Source organism: Ceratotherium simum, chromosome 18 (assembly GCF_057802395.1).
Source record: "Ceratotherium simum simum isolate JZ-2026a chromosome 18, ASM5780239v1, whole genome shotgun sequence".
In the NCBI taxonomy this organism is placed as follows: domain Eukaryota; kingdom Metazoa; phylum Chordata; class Mammalia; order Perissodactyla; family Rhinocerotidae; genus Ceratotherium; species Ceratotherium simum.
The window spans coordinates 24451256-24465537 of record NC_141917.1 but is presented as its reverse complement, the minus strand read 5'-3'; the positions used below and the strand labels follow the sequence as shown (position 1 = coordinate 24465537).

Below are 14282 nucleotides of genomic sequence, written 5' to 3'. Positions count from 1 at the left end.
TTCTTATGTTTTCTTCTAGGAGTTTCGTGGTTTTAGGTCTTACATTTAAGTGTTTAATCCATTTTGAGTTAATTTTTATAAGTGGTGTAGGATAGGGGTCCACATTCACTCTTTTATGTGTGAATATCCAATTATCCCAGCACCATTTATTGAAGAGACTGTTTTTTCTTCAGTGAGTATTCTTGGCTTCCTTGTCACATACTAGTTGACTGTATATGCATGGCTTGATTTTTGGGCTCTTGATTCTGTTCCACTGGTCTATTTGTCTGTTTTTATGCCAGTACCATACTGTTTTGATGACTATAGCTTGAAATCAGGGAATGTGATACCTCCTGCTTTGTTCTTCTTTCTCAAGATTTCTTTGGCTATTTGGGGGTCTTTTGTGGTTCCATATAAATTTTAGGAGTGTTTTTTCTACTTCTGTAGAAATGCCATTGGAATCTTGATAGGGATTGCATTGAATCTAGAGATGGCTTTTGGTAGTATCGATATATATTTTTTTTGTGTGAGGAATATCAGCCCTGAGCTAACATCTGTGCTAATCCTCCTCTTTTTGCTGAGGAAGACGGGCTCTGAGCTAACATCTGTTGCCAATCCTCCTCCTTTTTGTCCCCCAAAGCACCAGTAGATAGTTGTAAGTCGTAGTTGCACATCCTTCTAGTTGCTGCATGTGGGACGTGGCCTCAGCATGGCCGGAGAAGTGGTGTGTCGGTGCGTGTCCAGGATCTGAACCCCGGGCTGCCAGTAGCGGAGCGCGCGCACTTAACCGCTAAGCCATGGGGCAGGCCCCTCGACATTTTAACAATATTAATTCTTCACATCTATAAACACGAGATACCTTTCCATTTATTCGTGTCTTTGATTTCTTTCATCAATGTCTGGTAGTTTTCAGAATAGAGATCTTTCACCTCTGTGGTTAAATTTATTCTTAAATATTTTATTATTTTGATGTTATTGTAAATGAGATCAATTTCTTTTTCAGAAAATTCATGTTAGCATGTAATATTACTGAATTTTTATTTTTTTTTTTTGGTGAGGAAGATTGGCCCTCAGCTAGCATCTGCCAATCCTCCTCTTTTTGCTGAGGAAGACTGGCCCTGGGCTAACATCCATGCCCATCTTCCTCTACTTTATATGGGATGCCGCCACAGCATGGCTTGACAAGTGGTGCGTTGGTGTGTGCCTGGGATCCAACCAGCGAACCCCATGTCGCCGCAGCGGAGTGCGAGCACCCAACCGCTTGTGCCACCGGGCCGGCCCCTAACATTACTGATTTTTGTATGTTAATTTTGTATCCTGCAACTTTACTGAATTCATTGATTAGATCTAACAGTTTTTTGGTTGAGTTTTTAGGATTTTTTATACATAAAATCATGTCATCTGCAAATAGAGACAATTCTACTTCTTCCTTTCCAGTTCTGATACCTTTTATTTCTTTTTCTTGCTTGCTTGTCTAGTTAGGACTTCCAGTTCTATGTTGAATAGAAGTGGTGAGAGTGGGCACCCTTTTCTTTTTATTGATCTTAGAGGAAAAGTTTTCAACCTTTCACCATTGCGTACGATGTTAGCTGTGGGCTTGTCTTATATCACCTTTATTATGTTGAGATATGTGCCTCCTACTCCTAATTTAAGAGGTTTTATCATGAAAGGATGTTGAATTTTGTCAATTGCTTTTTCTGCATGCATTGAGATGATCATATGAGTCTTTTCATTTATTCTATTAAAGTGAGGTGTCACATTGATTGATTTGTGTATGTTGTACCATCCTTGCATCACAGAGATAAATCCCACTTGATCGTGATGAATGATCCTTTTAATGCACTGCTGAATTTGGGTTCCTTATATTTTATTGAGAATTTTTGCACCTACATTTTCAGGGATATTGGCCTACAGTTTTCTAGTAGTGTTCTTTTCTGGTTTTGGTATCAGGATAATGCTGGCCTCATAAAACAAGTTTGGGACTGTTCCCTCCTTTTCGATTTTTTGGAAGACTTTGAGAAGGATTGGTGTTAATTCGAGTTTTGTAAAATTTACTGGTGAAGCCGTGTGGTCCTGGGCTTTTCTTTGTTGGGAGATTTTTTATTACTGATTCAATCTCCTTACTAGTAATTGGTCTATTTAGATTTTCTATTTCTTCCTGATTCAGTCTTGGTAAGTTGGAAATTTCTAAGAATTTTTCAATTTATTCCAAGTTTTCCTGTTGGTTAGCGTAAAGTTTTCCATAGTAGCCTCTTATGATCCTTTGAATTTCTGTGGTATTCACTGAAAAATCTCCTTTTTCATTTATAATTTTGTTGATTTTGGTCCTTTCTCTTTTTTCCTTGGTTAGTCTAGCTAAGGACTTGTTAATTTTGTTACCTTTTCAAAGAACCAACCCTTAATTTCTTTAATCTTTTATATTTTTCTGTTCTCGATCTCATTTTTTGTTTGTTTGTTTGCTGAGGAAGATTCACCTAAGCTAACATCTATGCCAGTCTTCCTCTATTTTTGAGTATGTGGGCTGCCAGCACAGTATGTCCGCTAGCAGAGCAGTATAGGTCCAAGCCTGGGAACTGAACCTGGGCTGCTGAAGCCGAGTATGCTGAACTTAACCATTAGGCCATTGGGGCTTGCCCCTATCTCCTTTATTTTTGCTCTGATCTTTATTATTTCCTTTCTTCTAACTTTGGGCTAAGTTTTTTCTTTTCTTTCTAGTTTCTTATGATGTAGAGTAAGGTTGCTTACTTGCTTCTTAATGTAGGCATTTATTGCTATGAAATTCCCTCTTAGAACTGCTTTAGCTGCATCCAACAGGTTCTGGTGTATTGTATTTCCATTTTCATTTTTCTCCAGAAACTTTTTTATTTCCCCTTTAGTTTCTTTTTCCATCCATTGGTTGTTCAAAAGAATGTTGTTTATTTCCATATGTTTGTGAATTTTCCAGTTTTTCTGTTGTTACTGATTTCTAGTTTCACACTGTTGTGGTCAGAGAAGATACTGGTATGATTTCAGTCTTCTCAAATTTGCTAAGACTTGTTTTGTGGCCTAACGTATAGGCTAGCCTAGAAATTGTTCCATGTGCACTTGAGCAGAATGTGTATTCTGCTGTTGTTGCATAGAATGTTCTGTATACGTCTATTAGGTCCATTTGGTCTCTAGTGTTGTTCAAATTTACTGTTTCCTTACTGATTTTTCTGTCGGGATGATCTATCCATTGTTGAGAGTAGGGTATTAAAGTCCACGACTGTTATTGTATTACTGCTTATTTTTTCTTTTAGCTCTGTTAGTTTTTGCTTTATATGTTTAGGTGCTCCAATGTTGGGCACATAAATATTTCCAATTGTTATATCTTCTTGATATATCCCCCACTTGATCATTATATAATGACCATCTTTGCCTCTTTTTATCATTTTTTTAAAGTCTATTTTTTTTCTGATATAAATGCAGCTACTCCTGCTGTTTTTTGGTTGCTATTTGCTTGAAATGTGTTTTTCCATCCCTTCATTTTCAGTCTATGTTTGTCTTTAAAGCTAAAATGAGTCTCTTCATGACAGCATATTGTTAGATTTTTTTTTACATCCATCCAGCCATTCTATGTCTTTTAATTGTAGAATTTAATCTGTTTATGTTTAAAGTATTTATTGATAGTAAGGACTTACTATTGCCATTTTCTTAATTGTTTTCTAGATCTATCGTTCCTTGTTTCTTGTCCTGCTGTCTATTTTGTGTTTTGATGTCTTTTAGTATCAGTATGCTTTTATTTCTTTATCATGTTCTTTTGTGTAATCACTACAAGATTTTCTCTTGTGGTTACCATAAGCCTACGTAAAATATCTTAAACTTATTGCATCCTACTTTAAACCAATGACAACTTAACTTCAATTCAATAGAATTTATATACTTTACACTTTAAATTCTTCTCCCCCTCACATTTTAGGTTATTGCTGTTACAATTTACCTATTTTTAATATTGTGTAATTAAGAATGGATTATTATATTTATGGTTATTTTTGCTACATTCTTTTTTTTTTTAACTGTTAAACTGGGAATAGTGCATTATGTACCACTATTACCATATTGCAGAATCTAACTATGACTATCTATTTACCATTACCAGTGACATTTATGCTACCTTTTTGTGTTTTTATGATGTTAATTAGTGTTCTTTTACTTCCACTCAAATAATTCCGTTTAGCATTTCTTGGAAGGCAGGTCTGGTGGTAATGAACTCCCTCAGCTTTTGTCTGTTCTTGAAAGTCTTTATCCTTCCTTCATTTCTGAAGGACAGCTTCACTTGGTATAGAACTCTTGGTTGACAGTTATTTTCTTTCAATATTTTGAATACGTCATCCCATTTTCTCCTGGCCTGAAAAGTTTCTGCCAAGAAATCTACCCACAGTCTTATGAGGGATTCCTTTGTATGTAACTTCTCTTTTCTCTTGTTGCTCTTAAAATTATTTGTCTTCGACTTTTGACAATTTAATTATAATGTGTCTTGGTCTAGCCCTATTCCAGTTCAATCTATTTGGAGTCCCTTGGGCCTCATGGATCTGGACGTCCATTTCTCTCCCCAGGTTCTAAATTTCTCAGCCATTATTACTTTAAATACACTTTCTGTCTCTTTCTCTTTCTTTTCTCCTTCTGGAATTCCTGTAATGTGAATATTGTTTGATTTTGTTGTGTCCCATAATTCCAGTGGGCTTTCTTTACTCTTTTTCATTCTTTTTTCTTTTTCTTTCTCTTACTGGGTAATTTCCAATGTTCTATCCTCTAGGTCACTGATTCTTTCTTCTGTATGCTTGGGTCTACTTTCAAACTTTTTTGAATTCTTCAGTTATTGTATTTTTCAACTCTAGGGTTTCTGGAGTTGTTTGTTTGTTTTTTTGATGCTTGCTATTTCCTTGTCAAACTTCTTTTTTTCATGCATTGCTTTCCTAATTTTGTTTAGTTTTCTGTCTGCGTTTTCTTGTAGTTCACTAAACTTCCTTAAGAGAATTATTCTGAAATCTTTATTAGATCTCCATTTCTTTAGGGTCAGTATTTGGAGCTTTATTAGTTTCCTTTGGTGGTGTCACATTTACCTGATTTTTTGCAATTTTTGATTCCTTATGTTGGTATCTGTGTGGTTGACTATACAGGCTCTTCTTCCAGACTTTACAGGTTTGCTTTGGCAGAGACATTTTCTTACCAGTCAGCTCAGTTTGAGTTTCTGTGTGTGTCTGCTGGTAACGTCCTTGGGCTGGTGGTGCCTGCTATTATTTTCTATTTTTGGACAAGGCAACTGTTCGAGCTCTAGGGATGGGACTAGGGGGTGCCACCGGCTGAGAACCATTGGATAGGACTGCTGGCTTGGTTCCCTACACAAGTGAGGCTGTAGGCTGGGCTCTGAAGTTGCCTGGATTCTCTGGTCAGCCTTACTAGATGATTGGGACTGGGTACTATATTTGGTAGTAGATAAGCTATGAATTACCTTCCCTGCCCTGCCAGGGCAGCAGGACAGGGCTAAAAGCCTGTACAGCCCATTGGGGACCTGAATCGGGCCAGAGTGTGCACTGAATTCCCTGGTCAGATGAGGTGGTTGGTTTTGCTCTGCAGACAGGGGAAGCCATGGGTTGTGCTCTCTGTTCAAGTGCCACTGTACATAGAGCTGTTAAATGGACTATGCAGCTTCCTGTGTGCTCTGGTTGGGTTCCTTGGTTGGACAGGCTAAAGGCTGTATTCAGTGATGAGCATGGGCCTACAAATTAAATTCCCTGCCCTGGTGCAATGGGAGGAGGAGCTCGAAAGCTGGTAAAGCTCTTTGTTGTCTTAACTCAAGCCAACCCACACCCCAAGTTCCCTGACTAAGCAGGGCCAATAGTTTTGCTCTACAAGCTATTGGCTCTGTGTGCTTGCCTCCTGGTTTGAGCACCACTGGTCTCCACAGGAGTTTTCACCAGCCTTTCTGGTCAGATAGGGCTGAAAGACACTCTCCATAGCTGGTAGGGCTATGTCACAGCTCCCTGGCCTGGGTGGTATGGGGAGGGGCTGCTCCAGGCTACTCTCAATTTCCTATACAGATTCTCTAGTTAGGAGGGGCTAGGAGATACCCTCAGCCTTGGCTATGAATTAATCCTCCCATATATGCTTAGCATGGAAATGCTTCATGCTCAGTACTGGCTTTGCTGTGGAACCAATCAACTCTGTCTGCTCACCTCTTGGCTTAAATATAGCTTCCAGGAATTTCCACCAGCCCTTCTGGTCAGATGGGGCAAAAGACACTCTTCACAGTAGGTGGGGCTGTGTCACATCTCCTTGCCCGAATGTGGGCAAACCAGGTTCTAGGGCAAGCAAAACTCCTTACTTGATGAAGAGAATTTGAATCAGGCAGACCTACACCCTGCCAAGTTCCCAGGTCAGAGTGATACTGACTCAACACAAAGTTGATGTAAGGGAAGCCACATGTAGAAAAGAAACCATGCTGTAACTTTGAATGACCTCTGGTTAACTAACTCAGCTGGATATGCACCCTGCAGGAGATCATTTTATGGCCCCTGCTCGTGTATGTACTTCCCAGCTGCAATAAGTCAATAACTTTGTTCTTTTGAGTTCCTCAGGAAAGTGATGACCCCTCGACAGAGAGAGTCTATGCTGATAGCCATCATCAATCACAACTGAAAGATCTGGTGTGGCAACTCTCAGTCTGTAACCCCAGAGGGTCAACATTCCTAACCCACCTCCCATAACCCACTGGCGTATATAACTGCTTCAACATTCTGTGACCCCTTAAGATGGTTCTTTAGGACACTAGTCCACCATCTTCTGATTTGCTAGCTTATCACTTAAATAAATACCCTTTTTCTGCCACCATCCTGCCTCTTAATGATCAGCTTTTGTCTTGCAGCAAGCAGATCATGTCCTTTGCATGGTAACAAGAGCGTGCCCCTGACTTGGTTCTGCAGATGAGCAAAGCAGCTAGTTGGGATTACTACTTGGGCACAGCAGGTGCGAACTCAGTCCGCCAAGACCTGTGTGCTGGTTGTCAAAATCCCCTCCCCTCTTGTCTGTTTCAGTCAGATTCCTAGTGGTTGATCCTTGCAGATTCCCCTTGAAGTTTCTGTGATGCAAGATCAGAGTAGGGGATCCCGCAAAGTAAACCACAATGCTGAGGGGGAGGCTGGTTGTTCCCTTTGGGTTCTCTTTTCCCACTACAGGAACCAGAGTCTGAGGGGAGACCTCTCCACACAGCGGGGGCTGGCCTAAGAGAGGGGCAATGTGGTCAACATGTAGCTGCTTCTCTTACCCTTCTAATGCAGTCTGCCTTTGTCTCTGAGTTTCAAGGGGCTAGGTCAATCTCACCCCCATATTTTAGGATTCTCTCAGAGGTGTCTTGTTCTTGAATAGTTAGTTGTGGCTCTTGTGAGGGGGAGCAAAGTCAGGAACGACTTATGTTGCCATCTTGGTGACATCACTCTGCTGATTTTCTGTATTGATATGGAAATATCTACAAACGTAGGCACCAGCATGTCTTCATCAGTTGTTAGATTCTATCAGTCTGTATTCAGGGATCATTAAATTTCCTTTACAAGCCTTAAAAACTATGCTTTGAGCCTCATTAACTGCCAACAGCATAAAGACAGAAAAAAGAAGAACTTCAAAAAACACACATTCAGAATCTGTCTCTTATAGTTGATATCACAGTTTAAGGAAATGACACCATGTTACTTGTCAAAGGGAGTCGTTCATGGCTGTATACGCTGACAAGAGAGTGAACAGAAAGTGATGCTCAGTGAGAATTTGACTTTAGGAAACCAGGGAGAAAATTCTGAATTAAAGGAGCAGCTAGAAGACATTGATTGCACAGTACCTGGAATTGCATAACGAGGAACATCGCACGTCCTTGGCCTCTACCAGAGCCTGTAAGGCCAAAAACAAAAATGATAAACAAGTCAGATAACTCATAGCTAGGGATAGGTCAAAAGAAACCCAGAACTTTCTGTGTAAAAGAAAAAGAATAGCACTAATCCAAATTGAGGAAAAATGCTTGTGAAAAATATTGGAGTTCTCAAATTAAAGTTTTATTTTTCTATTTCAATAACTTCAAACTTTAGTTGGGTTGCTCTGACCAATACATAAGTATAAGTAAATTGAGGACTGCAATTCGACAGCAACTAATAGCGAATTCTTACATTGCACTTACCATGCGCTGAGCACTTAATCTATGCACATTACATGAATTATCTCATTTAATTCTCATAATAATCATAACTGGAAAGAAATTTTGTCGTAATAATTTATCCTCCGTTAAAGCTTCTTTTTCATATCATGACTTTGGTTGTCATCTTTGTTTAATTAATTCTGTGTTGGATATTATAATGTAATTTTCAAAGGAATGTAATGATAATAGAGTATGGAAGTCACTAAGCAGATGACCTCAGAGGCAAAGGGTACTGTTGTCCCATTGAACCAAGATTTGTACCTTATATCTGTAAAGTTTTTCCTGTAAAAAGGAAAACAATGAATCTTCAAAAGGAAATTTTCTTTCTTGTCTGTCTAAAAGATGGATCACTTGTATACCAGTTTGCTAGGGCTGCCATAACAAAGTAACGTGAATTGGGTGGCTTAAACAACAAAAGTTTATTGTCTCAGAGTTCTGGAGGCTAGAAGTCTAAGATCAAGGTCTCTGCAGGGCCTCTCTCCTTAGCTCACAGGTGGCTGTCTTCTCTCTGTGTCTTTTCACATCATCTTTCCTCTCTACTTGCCTGTATCTGTGTCCAAATTTCCCCCTTTTTATAAGGACACCAGTCAGGTTGGATTAGGGCCTACCCTACTGACATCATTTTAACTTGATCACCTCCATAAAAACCTTATCTCCAAATAAGGTCACATTCTGAAGTACCAGGGGTTAGGACTCCAACACATTTTTGGGGGGGAACACAAGTCAACTTATAACAACTTGGTTAAGATATGAGGTGTACCATTACTCTCACATAAAACATCTGAAATCTCACCTCCTTGTGCCTCCCAACTAGCCTGTTTTATCTTCACCATTGACTTATATTTCCTCTATCTTCTCTATTCCACATTCTTTTAATGTAGACACTTAGTACCCAGGGGTCTCGGATTTATATCAACTCATCTAATTACTTGTCAGTCACTTATTAGAAGAAAAGTGGTTCAAAATCTTCCAAATGGCATCCTAAGAAACACTTTTTAAAAGTGAGAATAACCTTCATCAGGAGTTAAATAAAGCAAGAAAAGTAAGGCAGAACTTAGATCAGGCTATATCTTATGCCTCATTTTTAAAATTTGATTGGACTAAAGTTTCAAGGTTATAAAAATAGAATGATGCATTCATAGGATACTTTAGAACTCATTTTCAAGATTCTTTTAAGCAATGATCTGGAGTAGATTTGATAGCTAATGTAAAAGTTTCTTTCTTTCTCTGTTCTCCTCCTTCCCTTTCTCTCTCAAATGAAGTAAGATTTTAAATAGTGAACTTATTAAAAATAAATAGATTGGGATAGTGAATTGAAAATTTGGGATTTCTCAACTGCAGCTGAATTAATTAGGCAATATCATTGCTTTGATTTGTGTGCTCATTCACTATCTGAACATTTTAATCAGTAAATTATTTTACCCCTACCTTATGAAGGAGAAACTCATGGTTATGTTTCTGTAGTTTAGAAATACTATTACCCAGTGTAGATCTTTTTAATATCCCTATACCAAACTCCTGATTTGTTATTGTTAATGAGTCTTATCTTAAAAATTAAAAGTAACAATACCAACGCGGTTATGGAGTAATGACTCCACACACTCTGTATGACCTCTCTCAAGAAGATCCTATGAGAATTAAAGTAGTTTATGTATATACTTAGCACATAATAAATTATCTATTTATAAGTCAGTATGTATTCCATATTTAGTAAAGATAATTAAGAGACTGAAGACACTTTAATTTTGGATAAAACATTTTCTTGGTGATTAAAATTTGGGAAAAAATAGTACTATTTAACAATTACCCCTTGATATTTTCCATTTTATCATAAATATATATTAGTATAAATCAGATATAGTCATGTTGGAAGCAAGAAAGTAGATAAAATAATATTCCACAAAACGGTAGTATATGTGATTTTAAAAGTAGTTCCATGAAAAAAATGCTCTTGTGAAACTGATTTGTTATTAACCATATACAAAGGCCAGGGGAAGGGATGGTAGATTAGTTTACTATAATCCCACATTTTCCACATCATTTGACAACGGAATGTTTATCTCCTATAAAACACATAATAAGATTTTGTAGCACAGACCTTAATTCAGGAAAAGAGAAATAATTGCAAAACATGAATAAAATAACTGTCCCTGAAGTAAAACTAGTAAAAGTAAAATAAACAGCTTGAGAAGAATAAAGTGGTCTTCTTGCAAGGTTACTAGAACTGGCAACTGCCAATTTCTGTCATATAAAGTGGAAATAAGCAATCAATATTGTAACAAATCTGACTCCTAAAAAACTAACCTGTAGGAAAATATTTGAGAGAGTAGGACTGCTGCTGCCACTTTAGAGTGCCAAGAGGGCAGAGCCACTTCCCCAGTGGGATGAAAGACACAGAATTAAGCCACAGAGGGTTATTCTCTGGTCTTGAAACCTAATGGAATTTTCCCTGATGGATTTTGGACTTGCTTGGGGTTCTTGGCCTCTTTTTTCCTTCCTATTTATTCCTTTTTTTAGGATAGGACTATCTGGCCTATGCATTTCCCACCACTGTATTTTGGAAGCAGATAACTTGTTTTCTAGGTTGACTGGTCCACACATGGAAAACAATTTTGCCCCATGATGGACCATATCCAGAGTTTTACTCATACTTAATTTAGACAATGTAGAACATATGATCTGAGACTTTCTGAATTGATTATGTTTAGATGATATTTTGAACTTAGTGTTGATACCAAAGTAGATTAAAACTTTTGGGGATGTTGGATAGTATGAATGTATTTTGCACATGGAAAGAACGAAAATTTGGGGGAAACAGAGGGAGAACTGTACTGTGTTGAACAACATCTCCCACCCCAAAATTCATGTCCATCTTGAACCTGGAAATGTGACATTATTTGGAAACAGGATCTTTGCAGATGTAATCAAGTTATGATGAGGTAATACTTGTTAAGCGGGGACCATAAATCCAACGACTAGTGTCTTTGAAAGATAAAGGAGATTAGGAGGAAAAGACACAGACACATCCAAAGCAAAGATGGCCATGTTAAGATGAGGCAGAAATTGTAATGCTTTAGCTATGAGCCAAGAAATGCCAAGGATTGTTAGCAAACCAGCAGAAGCTAAAAAGAGGCAAGGAATGATTCTTCCCTGGAAACTTCAGAGAGAGCATGGCACTGCTGACACTTTCATTTCAGATTTCTAGCCTCCAGAACTGTGATAGAACAAAGTTCTGTCATTTTAAGCTACCCAGTTTGTGGTAAATTATTATGGCAGCTCTAGGAAACTAATACACTATTTATTCCTCTGGTTTCATCTAAAATTGAACGTCTTCTATAGGCTTTCTCTAATAGCTACCAAGCTAAGTGCTTCTCCATAGTACACCCACTGTGCCCTTTGCATTGTCATTCACAGCACTAAATACATCGCATGAAAATTCTCTGCCAATGAGTACATCTACTACTCTAGTGTGCCTCATGTTGACAAATATCTTATTCTTCTTTGCAACACTAGCACCTAGAAAATTTCCTGTCACTAAGAACAAAGTTATGCTCTGTAGTTTTTTTAAAACTGTTTAATTGTGGTACAATTATTGTACAATAATCTGTACATATATAAAGCGTACTCTTTGCTGAGTTTTGACATATGAATATACCTGTCAGAGAATTAGCTAATCAAGATACTACATTGTTCTTTTGAAAAGGACTGTTTAATTGAGTAAAACATTTTGTAGTTCTGATGAAACAAATCTTCATAATTTAACAGTGGAAATAGAATAATTTTTGTCCACTGATATCCTCGCTCGTGACAAGAACAATCTTGGCAATGATATAAAGTGAAGTACGTACCAAAATAATAGGAAATATTAAAATTAACTTGGTCATTAAAATAGAAAAGTCTTGTACTAAATGTAAATTATTTGTAATACATTTTGACTATTATTATTAAGGGAGATTCTTTTGCAAGTGAAATGTGCTCAGTATTTTGCTAACAAATTGCATCTCAGTATTAATTATGTTTGTAAAAGATAAATATACAAAATAAAAGACAGCTCATTAAAGATAGATTTACTCCATTATTTTCTTAATTATTTTTAACCATATTTTATTCTCTTTCCAGAAATAAAATTCTCTTGAAATTTGCAAATATTTAAATGCTGATTTTCTTCACAGACAGTTTATAGAAGAACTTCATACAGTGCATTCACAGATAAAACATTTAAAGAGTGAAAAACCTCGTTTTAATTATACGGTATCAGCTAATGATATATAAATAATATTGATACACTTACAAAACAATTTCAGGAGAAATCTAAAACTTAATTAGAGTTTTAAAATCAAACAATAGGTAACTTTATCAAATGGCAAAAGGAAAATAACTTATTAGACTGAAATTGATAAATATTTGCAGATGAAATAATACCATATAAAACTATAAAACATGATCTGATGATTTTTACAAAATACAATTATTTATCTCTATTCCTTTTGCTTTAGATTGAATGAATTCAATCTATGACAGTGCGTTTTTTTCTATATTTTGCCATTATCATTTTTGCTTTTACCTCATTACACTTATTTCATTTACAATACTAAAGATATATCTAAAAGGACTTCTAGTTTCAGTCCTAACACATAAAGAATATTGAAGTCATCTCTCTAATACATACAACAAGGAAACCTAAAGAAACCTGAAAATCAATGTATCTTTTGGACTCACCATAGAATGGAGTTTTCAGGGCAAATCACCACCCCAAAGTCTAGAAAAACAGGTGAACCCACATAGTCATAGCGAAGATTTGCTTATCTGGAGAAAAAGCTACAGGAGTCATAAAATGGGAGAGACTCTTTAATGGTAATATTAACGAATTGCTGGAGGCTGAGTATGGACCTGAGAATGAGGGAGAAACTCCTCCCTCATTAAGCTACAGTCTTAAGGAAACCTCAAAATTTCATGGGTTTTACCTCCAGACATACCAACAGGTTCTCACAGTGAAGAGTCAAGAAAGATCCCCTTCTGGTGTTAAGAGTGGGAGTGGGAAAAGTAACCATATTAGTTTCTTAGGGCTGCTGTAACAAATCATCACAAAATCGATGGCTTAAAACAACAGAAATTTATTCTCTACAGTTATGGAGGCTAGAGGTTGAAAATCCATTTCACTGACCTGATACCAAAGGGTCAGCAGGACTCTGCTCCATCAGGAGACTTGAGAGGACTATTCGTCTCTTGCTTCTTCTAGCTTCTGGTGGCTGTTGCATTCCTTGACTTGTGGCCACATCATTCCAATCTCTGCTTTTGTGGTTACATTGCCCCCTCTTCTTTTATGTGTCCTTCTTATAAAAAACACAAATGATTGAATTTAGGGCCCACCTGGAAAATCCATAATTTCCTCATGTCAGTATCCTAACTTAATCATATCCACAAAGAGCTTGTTTCCTTATCAGGTGACATTTACAGGTTCTAGGGATTAAGACCTGGTATTTTTGGGTGGTCATTACTTCACCTACAACAGTGAGAATTTTGAAACATGCACAGAGTATTGCCTATAAAAATGAGCTAATCCATGAGAAAAGACTTTACTATAGTCTTATCCTACCTGAGGAAGAGCATTTACCCCAAATCAGCCTTATTTATCCTTCCTTTTTCACATAAATGAAAAGAGAAAACTATACAAATAAAGAAACACTTGTAAAGGTTACAGCCCAGAGACACAGGCCTATGGAAACACTGAGATTTAATCATAAGATTATAGAACTTGTCCCTTCCCCCATATCATGCCACCACATCAACATGGCTCTAGTATAGCAACCGTGGATTACAGGTGAAACACTCCAAGATGCAGACTCTCTGAGGAAGAGTCATTAGAGAAGCCCAAAACTGAGTGTGGAGATGAAAAGAAGGACAAAAAAGTAAATTAAAGGCTTTGGCACCTATAGTTACAGAAAGCATTAAATAGAGTCCAAATTCTAGCAAGATTAACATAAATTCACACTTTACTGGTCTATTTACCTCAGTCAAACATGTTTGACTTTCAACAAAATATTAAAAGACATTCTGAAGTGCCAGAAAAATCAGTCTGCAAGGCAAAGCAAGCATAAGAACCACA

The 14282-nt window shown here is 37.2% G+C and overlaps 1 long non-coding RNA gene across 1 annotated transcript; it reads right to left on the bottom strand.

Annotated features, from left to right (window-relative positions):
- Nucleotides 1-7654: 7654 nt before the first annotated feature.
- LOC147914595 (uncharacterized) lies at nucleotides 7655-13503 on the bottom strand. Its single transcript, XR_015555050.1, has 3 exons — nucleotides 13341-13503; nucleotides 7826-7875; nucleotides 7655-7715 (listed from the first exon to the last, which is right to left on the bottom strand). It is a non-coding gene; the product is annotated as an uncharacterized LOC147914595 (long non-coding RNA).
- Between the last annotated feature and the right edge of the window lie 779 nt (nucleotides 13504-14282).